The 12,065-nt window shown below is 40.9% G+C and overlaps 1 protein-coding gene across 1 annotated transcript in view; it reads left to right on the forward strand.

Annotated features, from left to right (window-relative positions):
* The first annotated feature begins 1,481 nt into the window (after window positions 1-1,481).
* LOC127354562 (zinc finger protein GLIS2) overlaps window positions 1,482-12,065 on the forward strand; it is a 28,488-nt gene continuing 17,904 nt past the window's right edge. The window contains exon 1 of the mRNA XM_051384534.1: window positions 1,482-1,977. The gene's annotated coding sequence lies outside the window, so the exon portion shown is untranslated. The remainder of the gene's footprint in view (window positions 1,978-12,065) is intronic.

A 12,065-nucleotide genomic window follows, 5' to 3' on the forward strand; every position in this document is an offset into this window, starting at 1 on the left:
AACTTCTCTTTTTGTATACTAACGGATGGAAAGTACTGCATTTTTAGCTGCTAGATGTTCCAATATGTTCACTAGCTGTAGTTACTAACTGTGTCTATCTGCTGTTTGCTGCTGAGCAGGTGTGCAGTGGGTTTGTAGAGATTTTTTGCTTATTATAATCATATCAAACAGCCAGTTTAAATCATTAGTATATTTAAGCGTACTATATCTATTTACATGTTGCCTTTTATCAATTTTTTTTTTTGTCTAGATGGGTCTGGAGTCTGTATTGGCAGTGATAAACATCATTTTCATCACAAAGCTGTCAAAATTACCAGTAAGAGCAGAGAGATCTGAGGCTGTGTATTTTGTAAAAAAAATAAAAAATAAAAAACAGCACAAAACAGAGCAATGTGTATTTTTTACGGTTTGTTCTACAGTGAGCAGTTTGCTAGTATTAGATTACCTGGCTTGTCCAAAGATACTTTATTCTTCTTCTGATGCTACACAATGTCATGGTTAATTTAATGATATAAACTCATCTGATTATATTGGATTGGCAGTTTAAGTTGATCTTACTTTGTTGTTCACATACTGTATCAGATTTAGAGCCATTTCTGAATTTATAAACACGAGTTTAAGTTTTGGAGCTTGAAAGGACGTCCACTTTATTCCCTTAACTCATAAAATGTAGTTGCTTAGAAACACTGTTTGCTTGTTACTTCCAGCATGGATTGTGTTTGTGTTTCAAATTCTCCACAAAGCTTTATTTTTTTATGATTACAACTCAATTCATAATTATAACAGGCTCTGTCAATTTGACTTAACAGTTATTGGCTGAACAAACCCTCAGTACAAGCTCAAAGAGTTGAAGAAATGCTGTGTTAACTCATATTTGGTTTGTTGCAACTGAAGGGGTTTTTTTTTTCAGTGTGGATCATCATTACTGAGTAAACTTGTGAATTCTCTCTTAAAACCACTAGAGGAAGACAGTGTACATTGTTAGACTGCAGAAGGACCAAATGCAATTCAATCCCATCAGAGGTGCACACAGTCAGGTTATTCTCTATGTATCTATTTTTCTCTGACATTTTAAAATCCAACCCTATACCCCTCTCTTGTGATCACCATTTTTGTGATGGGAGTACTTGTTTTGTACCAGTTGACTATGTGATGATATGCAATAAAAAAAAGGCACAGTACAGCAAAAACAGAAGTGCTGCAAAAAAGTTGTTGTTGATACTTTATTTAAAATTGTTACTGCACCTGGTTCTATAAAATAGTAAGCATTTCATTGGTAGGCCTATAGGAGGCATGCATATTGTAAGAACAACACAGCAGACTGTCGTGAGAGTCAACAGCTGGCGGAGGAAGTTGGATCTCTTCTCTGGCATTTCTCTCTCTCTCTCTCTCTCTCTCTCTCTCTCTCTCCCTCTCTCTCCCAATGTCTCTCCACCCCCCACCCCTCCTTCTCTCTCCCACTCAGACAGCCTCTTCCCTCCTCGCCGCCGCTGGAAGCTCAGTTGACCAGCGTCGCAACTGGGCGATGCGCCTCCTGGAGAGCCTCTCTACCTTTTTGCAGCGGATTTGACATTCACATCGCAGCTTACATCCTGACATCTGAATGACATTTAGTTTACCCCCCCTCCCCCCACCCCAAACACTTCCTCGGCGATTTCTTTAGCTCACGTCACTCTAAATTTGAGAGAAAACTAGTCACAGGACAAGGTTTAAGGTTGCATATCTGAAAACTGAGCACTCGCCACATCTTTTTCCTCCTGAACGATCCCCTTGTGGGTGGATTTGCTTTCAAAATACCGATTTCCAGCCAGAGACAACTGATAACTTAATCGAAGATGGTACGGGAAACGCCGGACAAACTCGCTTGATTTTGGTCATTTGTGTCCTCAGTTTGTGTCTTTTGGAGGCTCGAAAGCATCTTCAGACAGACTACCAGTAGCAGAGGAGGCTGTTTCGCTGTCTACGGGCTGTTGTAAGGTAAATCCAAACGAGATTCAGCTGCTGTCTTGTCTTTTTTATACTAACACAAACCTCAATCGCTTGATGTTCCTCTGTTACTGGTTTAAAATGTCTGTGCTGACCAATATTGGTCACAATTATATTTTTATGGGGACAAAGAAAATGGGGACAACTAATTTAAACCTTTATTAAACATCATAGCCTTGGATATACAGTGTGAAGCACAAAAATGCTGTAATCAGTGTACAAATTAAGTCCATATCCACTAAAAGTAAATGTAGTTTTAAACATCTAATTTCAATAATTTAATCATCTCACATTTCAAAAGTATTACATTCTCCTCCTCATCTACAGCTCTTTACCAAAACGAAGCTCCTCAAGGTTCTGTCCTGGGCCCTTGTATAAACCTGATGTAAATACAAAAGGCTCACATTTTTTTCTTATTGGTATTGGCCCAGCAGGTGGAAGAAGAGTGTATGTGTCCCATTAATCTCAATAAATAATTGATTTTTTAGTAAAAAAAAGAAAAAGATCAGGAATAATTTTAATAACTGATTAATAGTTTGTAAGTGATTTCTAATACAAAATATTTGCTGGTTCCAGCTTCTAAAATGTGAAGATTTTCTGCTTTTATTTCTCTTATGCGATACTAAATTGAAGATCTTTGAGTTGTGAACTAATTCCAGGCAAAATAATTCCTTTGACAATGTCACCTTGCATTTTGGGCAATTTATTTTTTTACATTTTATGGACAAATTGATTAATGATAAAAAAAAAATAATCGACTGATTAATTGATAATAAGAAATAATCACTAGTCGCAGCCGATGTTGCATTCTCTTCCTCTAGCTCATCTTAGATATGGAGCTCCTCAAGGGTCTACCCTGGGCCCTCTGTTGTTGTTCTTGTATGTACTCCTGCTTGGGAAAAACACAACTGATAAATTGATGACACAAACATAAACATACACCAGTCATTTGCAGACTTGATTACATATTGGAATATTGATTTTGAGCACATGAAAGTCATACATATAAGAACATGACAGCATTATTAGTTGATTCATATGGTTTAAAGCCTATATGTTCATTCACAAAGCAGGAAGGAGTTTGAGAGAATTTAAAGTCTATGTTAATGAGAAGCACCTACACACACCTAAAAGTGTGGTAAACCCACGTGTAAGTTTAAACCCTTCAGTTTACACATAGACAAGCACACACTCCTGCGTACACCCCCACTATAAAAACTCCCAAGTTAAACAGTGTGGAGACGAGACCTTTACTTCCCCTTTTCTTTCCTCCCAGCAGTTTGGTTCATCAAATCCCACAAGTCCTCCACCCCCATGACACCACTGCCCATCACCGATCATTACTCCTCATCCTCCCTAAAAGATGAGTGTGTCTCCCGTTAGAAAAACACCTCCTAACTCCAGCTGTGCTGATTTCCATGCTTTTACTTAAGCTGAAACTCTGGGGTCCCAACAGGCAGGGCAGGTTTAGGGAGTGATTCATGGGTGTGCCAGCTCCACTTGAGCCCCTTCTTTAGTTTTCTGAGACGCATCATGGTGGTCTGTGTGAAGACTTTTTGAGAAGGGAGTTTTTTTGTATGACGGCAGCAGTGTGCAGGTTGCAGGCTCGTTGCATCATGCTGTTTTCTAAAGGTTGGACAGACGCTCATGGATGGATTTTAAAAAAGGCTCAGAGCCAAGCAAGCTCCTTTCCTGTTGTTGTTGGGTGCGTCTGCCTTACAGCCCACTTCCACCCACACTGTCTGCTGCAGGGTGGGAGTGTTGCTCATACATATGGCATATGTGTGTGTGTGTGTGTGTGTGTGTGTGTGTGTGTGTGTGTGTGTCTGTGTGTGTGTCTGTCTGTGTGTCTGTGTGTGTGTGTGTGTGAGTGTTATAATAGGTGTATGTCGAAAGGAAGGATAGAAGGTAGGAAGCTAGCAAAGAATAATAGGAAAATTAAATAAGAATGTAATGAAAGGACTAAGAAGAAATAATACAAGACAAAATAATGTTACAATTAAGTTAGGGAAGGAAGAAAATGGAGTAAGTAAAGTAAAAAGAGAAGGAAGAAAACAATGGAAGAAAGAAGGAATGGCGGAAGGAAGGAGTAAAACAGAGAAAGTGAGGGAAATAAGAATAGTAAAAGTAAAGAGAAATGTTAAAAGTAAGAAATAGGCGAAGGAAACAAGGCTAAAAAACAAAGAGAGAAAGAAAGCAAAATAAAAGTTAAGGAAGAAAGTGAATTAGGAAAATAGGCAGAAGGAATGAACCAAACGAAGAATGACTGAAGGAAGGATTAAATAAGGCATGGAAGTAATACAGGAAAATGAAGTGAAGGAAACAAAGTGGAGAAAGCAAAGAATACAGTTATGGAAGCCAACAATGCCAGAAAGAAAGGAATGAAAAATGAAAAAAAGGAAGGAAACAATAGTAGCAAGAACGAATGAAGGACAGAAAATATAGCAGACTGAAGTACAGTAGGAACAACAGAAGACAGGAAGAAAGAAAGAAGGAAGAGAAGGAATGAAAAAGGAGGAAGGAAAGAAGTGAGAAAGGTAAAATAAACAAAACGACATAGCCAAAGAAAGGAGGGAGGGAAGGAAGAAAGAATGTGAAGTAAGTAAATAAAAGGCCAATGAAATAAGTCATAAGTGAAGGAAATAAAGAAAGACCCAACCCAAACTGATAGTTAAACAGGGAGACCTGTGGTGACTCCTCCATCCCTCTCCTCCTCCTCGTACCTCCAGCCCTCCCGTGCTCCCCAACATGGGACCCCCCACCGAAGCCCCCTGTGTGGCTGCTGGCCTCGGCCCTCTGTTGTCTCCATACTTTGCCTGCTGTTTGCACATGATGGGTTCAGCGGGTTCAGCTCAGCTATAAAAGCACCACTCCCCCATTTTCTCCCCTGGAGCAGGGGCAGGAGTTAGCAGGCCTCATATGGGAGGAAAGGGGGTGGGAGGAGGTGGCGGAGGAGGAGGCCTCCCCTGGTTCTCCTCTTTTACATAACTCTTTTTGACTTTATTTTCTCCTCTCCTCTCCCTTGGCTCGTTGGCTGGTTGTGGTATCGTTCTTGAGCCCAGCCCTGGACCAGACATTCATTTTTCTCCTCTTAGTTTCTAACCACTAACTAACCACTGGCTCCCTGCATCTCCCCCCTCCTTCTCCCCTCCTCCTCCCCTCCATCGTAGGAATGTCGTATTCACCTCCTCTCTCTGTCTTCCCACTCTGATTCTTACATGCTAAAAGCTTACATGCATCCGTGCCAACATCTGCAAATAAACAGACAAATGTACACACATGCTTTGAGCACACGTAGCTTCGCCAGCGTGCTCACACAATTCAGTAAACACACGTGCACGCACACACACACACACACACACACACACACACACACACACACACGCACACACACACACACATTTTGACATGCAAAAGGTCCCCTGTCAGTATGTGCCGACCACCTGTGAGGGTACACACACATCCATAAACCTCCCTTTCTTCTCCCTCTCTTTTCCATTATCCTCCTGAGAGCCCAGCGCCGGGGCCTTTACTTCCAAACCAAACATAGACCAAATTCCGCAAACCCCACCCCGACACCCCCCTCCATCACTCCCCCTCTTATTCTCCTCTCCCCTCCCTGCCACTCGCTCTCTTTCTTTTTGGTCTGTGTTTGAGGAAGGAGGCAAATGAAATGCTGGCCGGCACGAAAAAAAAAAAAAAAAAAAGGCCTGACAAAGAGAGTGAGTGAACCATGAGCAGAGAAGGAGAGGAAAAATGGATAAAGAAAAAAAATGTCTTGGCAAAGAAAGGGAATTATGATTGTAAAGAGGAATCAAGTGCCATGGCAGATGGGCGTAGAGTCAGAAATGGATTTCTTCTATGTCCCAGTGGCTCAAAGATGTGGAATACTCTTCATCACTCTCTTTTCTCATGGCTTCTTTGATGACATTGACCCATTGCTTTGGTGCCAGACTTAACAAACCTTTAGCTTCACTAGAGCTGCAACTACAATCATAGTCAATACAATGTAAGAAAATAATGAAAATACACGTCTTTTTCCAGATTTTCCAGATCCAATCTTATTTTCTTTAAATGCTTGTTTGTCTGACTAAGTGATCAGAAAACCTAGAGATATTTCATTGACTATAGAAGAAGCAACCACAGTTGAGAAGCTGGAACCAGCTTAAGCCAAATGACTTGAATAATAAATTATTCAAGTTGTTGTTGATTAGTATTCTGTAAATCAACTAAATCATTCATTGTTTCAGCACTTTTCTCCACCTGGAGACTTAATGGAATGAACTCACCATGTTTAAAAAGAACAAAGTACGTCCAGCACCTGCATTAAAAATAATATTCTCCCTTTAATTGAATTGGAATGATTGCAGTTAATAAAACGATGAATACTATGTCTGTGATGGTGCGTGAATGCTTGTCTCCTGCACAATTAAGTCAGAAGTGTTAATTGTCCACCCACTGCCCCAACTTCCATACCTATACTTTTTCTCCTGGCTCTATAAAGGGCTTGCATTAAACCCAAATCCTGAGGTGTTTCTGTGCCAAGCTAACTGGGAACATGCTAATCCCAATAGGAATGGTTTGCTACTCTCAGTTAACCAATTAGCTAGCTCGGCTACTACCAGAGAAGAAAAAGAAGTAAGTTAACGCAAATTCATTTAAAGGTCCAGTGTGTAACATTTGGGAGGATCTATTGGCAGAAATGGAATATAATGTTCATTGGTATGTTTTCATTAGTGAATAATCACAGCCCTGTTTGGCCCTAACTTTCAACAGTTAACTTTATTCTCTGTCTCTGACCTCTGTTGTTCTCCGTGTTCATCAAGTCCTTCCTCTCCCTTCACACCGTCCAGAGAATCAGGATGAAATTTGTCCCCTGTGTGGAAGTCAACTTAAAAAGAGATTTTGAAGGGAATTACGGATTTTATTGACCTGTGCAGCTTTCCTCCCCTAAAAAGTGCTTGCTGCAACTGTGGAAAAGCATTCAAGAGCTTTGACTCTGAAGCTCTCTATTGACATGAGTACAAATTGGCATGTAACTCCTATACGTGTAAAGCACTGACTACCAGTTTGTCAGAACTCATTATGTCTGTTAGTATTAAAACAATATTAATTCTTCCTGCTTAACTCTTCGCTGACTTTTTTTCCAGCTCATTACTCTCTTATTTGATGGAGCCTTTTTCCTTTCTCTCCCTCTTTGTTTCTCCACCGAGAATGAGAGGAACGGCCTACAGTACAGCTGGGATTGGTTATTATTTACAGGCTTGGCGCGCGCGCACACACACACGCAGTGGAAACAAATTGGGTGAATCTGCTCTGCACGTAGGAATGTGAGGCGCATGTGTTTGTGTGTTTTAGGTCTGGATGACAGAGCTGAGGGAATGAAAGAGGGATGGAGAGAAAGAAAAAAGAAAGAAACTGAGGAGAAAGACACAACAGAAAGAAAGAGAAAGAAAATGAGTGATAGAGAGAGAAAATTAGATTGATTTCTGGGATGCAGACTGCTCTTGGCCTCGTCTGTCTCGCCTGACAACAAAGGTTAAAAACACTTCTCTCCCTCAGTCTTTCTGTCTCTCTCCACCAGCTCCCCTCCTCCCTCTCTCTGTCTTTCATTTCCTAATGTTCCTTCCCTATTCCGTCCTCCCTGCCTTCATATTTTCAGCCCAGCTCAGAATATCTGCACTCGTGCCTGGACCTTCTCCTTCATCCTCTTCTCCATCTTTAGTCTTTCTCCTTCCCTCGCTCCTCAGAGGGCGGCGGTGGGTGATAGGATCAGGGAGGGGGAGGGATCTGTTGCTCCGCTGATGCGAAGAATTACAGGGAGGGAAAGCAATGAGGAGAAGTGAGCTGGTTTCTGTGTTGACCTTGTCCCACTGCCAAACGGTTGGATGGTGGCAGTGGTGGTGGTGCAAGGGATTATGGATGGGGGTTATGAGTGAGAAGGAGGGAAGGAGTGAAAAATAAGTGAGGACACTAGAACAAATAATACTAAGAGAGGAAAAAAGTAAGAAAGAAAGCCTTAATCCAGTGGCAAAAATCAAATACAATGAAATCGTTTAAAAACAAGGATTCAAGGTACAAGATAAAATATGAGAAATAAATATGGACATCTTTACACATACTGTCACCCCCAGGTGAAGTGTTTGGGTTTGTAGAGGACTGAAATATACTTTCAGAGCTGTATTGATTTATTTATATTATTTATATATTTGCAATGTGAAATACTAGTTTATGATTGGCTGGCAAGTGTCTGTAGAAAGCATGTCACAAGACATCTCAAATAAGAGCTGTTCTCAATCAGTGCACCAAATATATTAAAATGCAGTCAAACACAGCAACACTGTAGCTCCTTGACGTTACCATATGACTGACAAAACAGACCTAAAAGCAGCAGTAATTGTAATAGCAGCAGAACAAACTGTGAACATGATAATATCACTACAAAAAATGTTTGTGTTGTGTGTGTTAGCAAATAGTTGCCTTGTTATAGATTCAGGAAGCACTGAGCTACATTAGCATTCATTGGAGGTCAAGTGTTAGGCTAAATGACCAATCCAGTATTCCCGCTCCTTGTAGCTCAAATATGTTAATAAGAATGATTTGCTCACATTTATACTGTAAGTAAATCTGAGTGTCTCTGGAAAAGAAAATGTGCTCAGTTTAGTTTATGAAATGGTTAAAACTAGTCAACTTTGTTGTCCTCTGTGGAGGAAGCAGCCACTTCTTCAGCCAGCGAGTTACATGGTCCATGCAAACTTGTTCCAAAATAGTACCAGCTTGAAGTTTGTATATCATGACTATACATGGTTAAGTTCATCTTCGAGCCACAAACGGATAAAGTAGGATAAGGGGGGGTTTATCCTTTATTATAGCCCTGCTGCATCCCTCTACCGATTCCAACTGATCTCCATCCCATGTGACTCAAAACATTTGTCTTCTGTCTCCAGTTTGTCTCTGTAAGTGTTGAGAGCAATACAAAGTTTCAGATTGCAACTGAATACCACTCACTTCTGTATCTGACAATCTGGGAATGAGAACGGGCTGTGAAGTGTGTAGGAGAAACTACGGTGGCAACGAAACCCGTGAAAAACGAGTCTGTCCGTTCTCGTCCCGTTCTCGATGTCTATAGATGAAAGCGGCTCATTCTAAGGTAACAAAAACACAATAATTTTTTTTAGGTGATTTAATGAAAACATACCTATGAATATTATACTCAATTTCTGCCAATAGATCCTCCTAAATGTTACACGCTGGACCTTTAAGAAAAAATGTACCTCTGCCTCTAACTGAGAATATAACATATGATGGCTGCTTTGCAATATCGGCGTTTGTTTAGTGTAACTCACCATCAAATAAGAAATGGTCTCATAAGTGCAAGAAATTCAGACATCAGAAATGAATGTTTTTTCATTTTACTTTGACTAGACCTAGACATAAGTTAAAGACGGGCTATATATAATTTACAGTCCTTGTTTTAGCCTGTGCTGGTGAAGCACTAGAGGACAGTGTCATGTGTGCAACACTACAAAGACCACAAAGTTCACATCCTGCCACTTTATTGTCAATAATGAATGACTTATAAAAGCTGAGAGACCTCCCTTTCTCTGGTATGAGTAGAAAAAGAAATTCTGGTGTCCTTTCTTATGTTTGGGGCATATTTACTCACAAAGTGGCTGCTGTAATGACATTTTATTTTAGAAAAATCACATATATCTGCTGCAACAACCTTTGAAAAGTCTTCAGAATTAAATTTAGAGATGTACAGAAAGTCTGGAAAGAGCTTTTTTTTTTAGCAAAGAACTAAATAATCCCTGTCTTGATGGATTACTCCCACGCTTGTCCTCCCCTGACACCCGCCACCACTCCCCTCCTAAATGGTAAAGACGCCAGTGTCAGTGTGAGACACTGCAGGCTCTACTGGTGGCTATTGCAGACTTGCTCTGCAGAATTGCATCACTTAGTACTGCCGAGACACGAGAGAGAGAGAGAGAGAGAGAGAGGATAATACTGAGACAAATAATGGGAAAAGTGTGAGGAGAAGAAAAGGGTGGGAGCCCACATCTGACTCCCACAGTTTCTGTCTTTCCCTCCCTCCTTTCTTGTCACTCAGTTTTTCTATATGTCGTTTTCACCGCCTGCTCACTCTCTGTCTCCCTATACGTTGCCATTTCTTTCGTCCAGAGAGAAATTCACTCTCCTGAATGCTGGCACTGAGAACATGTTGTGAATCAGAGCTGACATAATATAAAACAGTGGTTCAACACATTCACAAGCTGTGAACACTGACAGTAAATTTCCTTTCGCTGCCGTGGTGGCAAAAACCACCTAACTGCAGTGGTGGTGGTTTTGTTTTTGTGACTCGAGTTTGCAACGTGATATGGTCATTACTGTTTTGGATGTTCTATGTAGGCTTGAGCCCTTGAAAACAGTCAAAAACATATTGTGTTGTAATTTGAAAAATACTTGGATGTCAATTAGAAAAGAAGAACTCTTGTTTGCTTCACATTTGCCTCCAAGAACTACAACATGTTTTGCTTATTGTCTCCATCTAACCACAGTCTGTGTGGTAAGAGGACCCCCAGGCTATTTTCTAGATGCTTCTCAACTCTCTCTACGTCCTCAGAATCCCTTTTTCTCCTCAGTGCAAACCACTCTGTCTTTGTTTTGGTCCATTGAAATGTTCCCTGCTATTTGCTGTTCAAACAGGTGTCCAGTTTCAGCCAATTCCAGCCATTTCCCATGAATGCACCTCAGCCTTTAGAGTCAGTCTCTCTCCTCCTGTCTCTGTATGCCTCCAAGTCACAAAAACAAAGCCTCCTGTCATCATCGCTGTTGCAGCGGCGTTGCGTAATACCTTATAAGGACGTGGGATGGAAAGATCAAAGGATGTAACCCCTAAAAAACAAGGACTGACATCGTTCCTGGAGTGATGGACCGTCTTCTGTCACTCCTCCCTCCCACTGAAATCCATTCCTCTTCTTCAAGAAAACCCTAAAATACCAACTTTTAAAATCAGGCTTCATTCTCCAAACCTGATTTGAGATTTGAGAAACTTCAGAGATGTCTTCTCAATTTTACCCCCAGATTTAATCTCTGTTAAAGAAGAGAGAAAGAAAGAGAGATTGAGAAGGTAGTTTTTTAAAGAATCATGTGTCATATACAGTACGTAGAAGAGGAAGCAATAAGCCCTGTGCCTAGAAATCAAGAATGACTTCTTATATAGAGTCATTCGATGTGTTTCTGCAGCGACAAAATGGCAAGAAATTGTAGAAAAATGGAAAAGGGAGTTCAAAAACGCTCTGGAGAATAAAAAATGGGAGAGAAGAAAAAGGAGTGGGAGGTGCAGAGGGCAGAGGAGAGGGGAGGAGAACAGGAGAGGTATGCTCTGCTGGAGGACTGGGAGAGGAAAACCACAGGAAGGAGTGAGAGGGAGGGAAATAGAGGGAGAGAGGAGTAAAAAAAAAAAATGGGGAGGGAGAGGCCAGATCAGGGCGCCGTGGAAGCAAATGTTTCCTGTGAGAGGTGGAAAGACTCTGTGTGTTATTGTACGTTATACCCGAGGGGGGCATCCACTCTGTATGTGTGTCTGTACAGCTTTACACATACTTGTGTGTAGAAAAAAAACTTGTTTCTATCATTTATATGGAAACTTTGGTGTGTATATGCATGTGTATACCGCGTGCACTAAAGAGCTCCAGTGCACAGAATTTGAATTTGTATTTAGTTTATTAGACAAAAGTTCAAACACAGTATTAAAAACAAAAAAAACGACACATGAGATATTGTCAGCGATAACTAGACAAAGACCAGGACTTACTTCCACTGTGGTCCATCATATGTGAGACTAAATGTAACGGATATACGTAGGTATGTGCGTTGCTGCTTTCCTGAGGACTCGGGGGCATCTGTGTTTGTATGTGCGAACTCTTTTGCATACAACTGTGTGCAAAGTGTTTAGTTTCTGCTTATGTTGTTTGCTTGAGGGTGAATTGATGTTTATTTGCTTGTACAACTGTGTATGCATGTGTATACTACTGCGTAAGTCCACTAAAAAAGTGCAGTCCTGGGTGTGACCAGAC

This window comes from Dicentrarchus labrax, unplaced genomic scaffold (assembly GCF_905237075.1).
Source record: "Dicentrarchus labrax unplaced genomic scaffold, dlabrax2021, whole genome shotgun sequence".
In the NCBI taxonomy this organism is placed as follows: Eukaryota; Metazoa; Chordata; class Actinopteri; family Moronidae; genus Dicentrarchus; species Dicentrarchus labrax.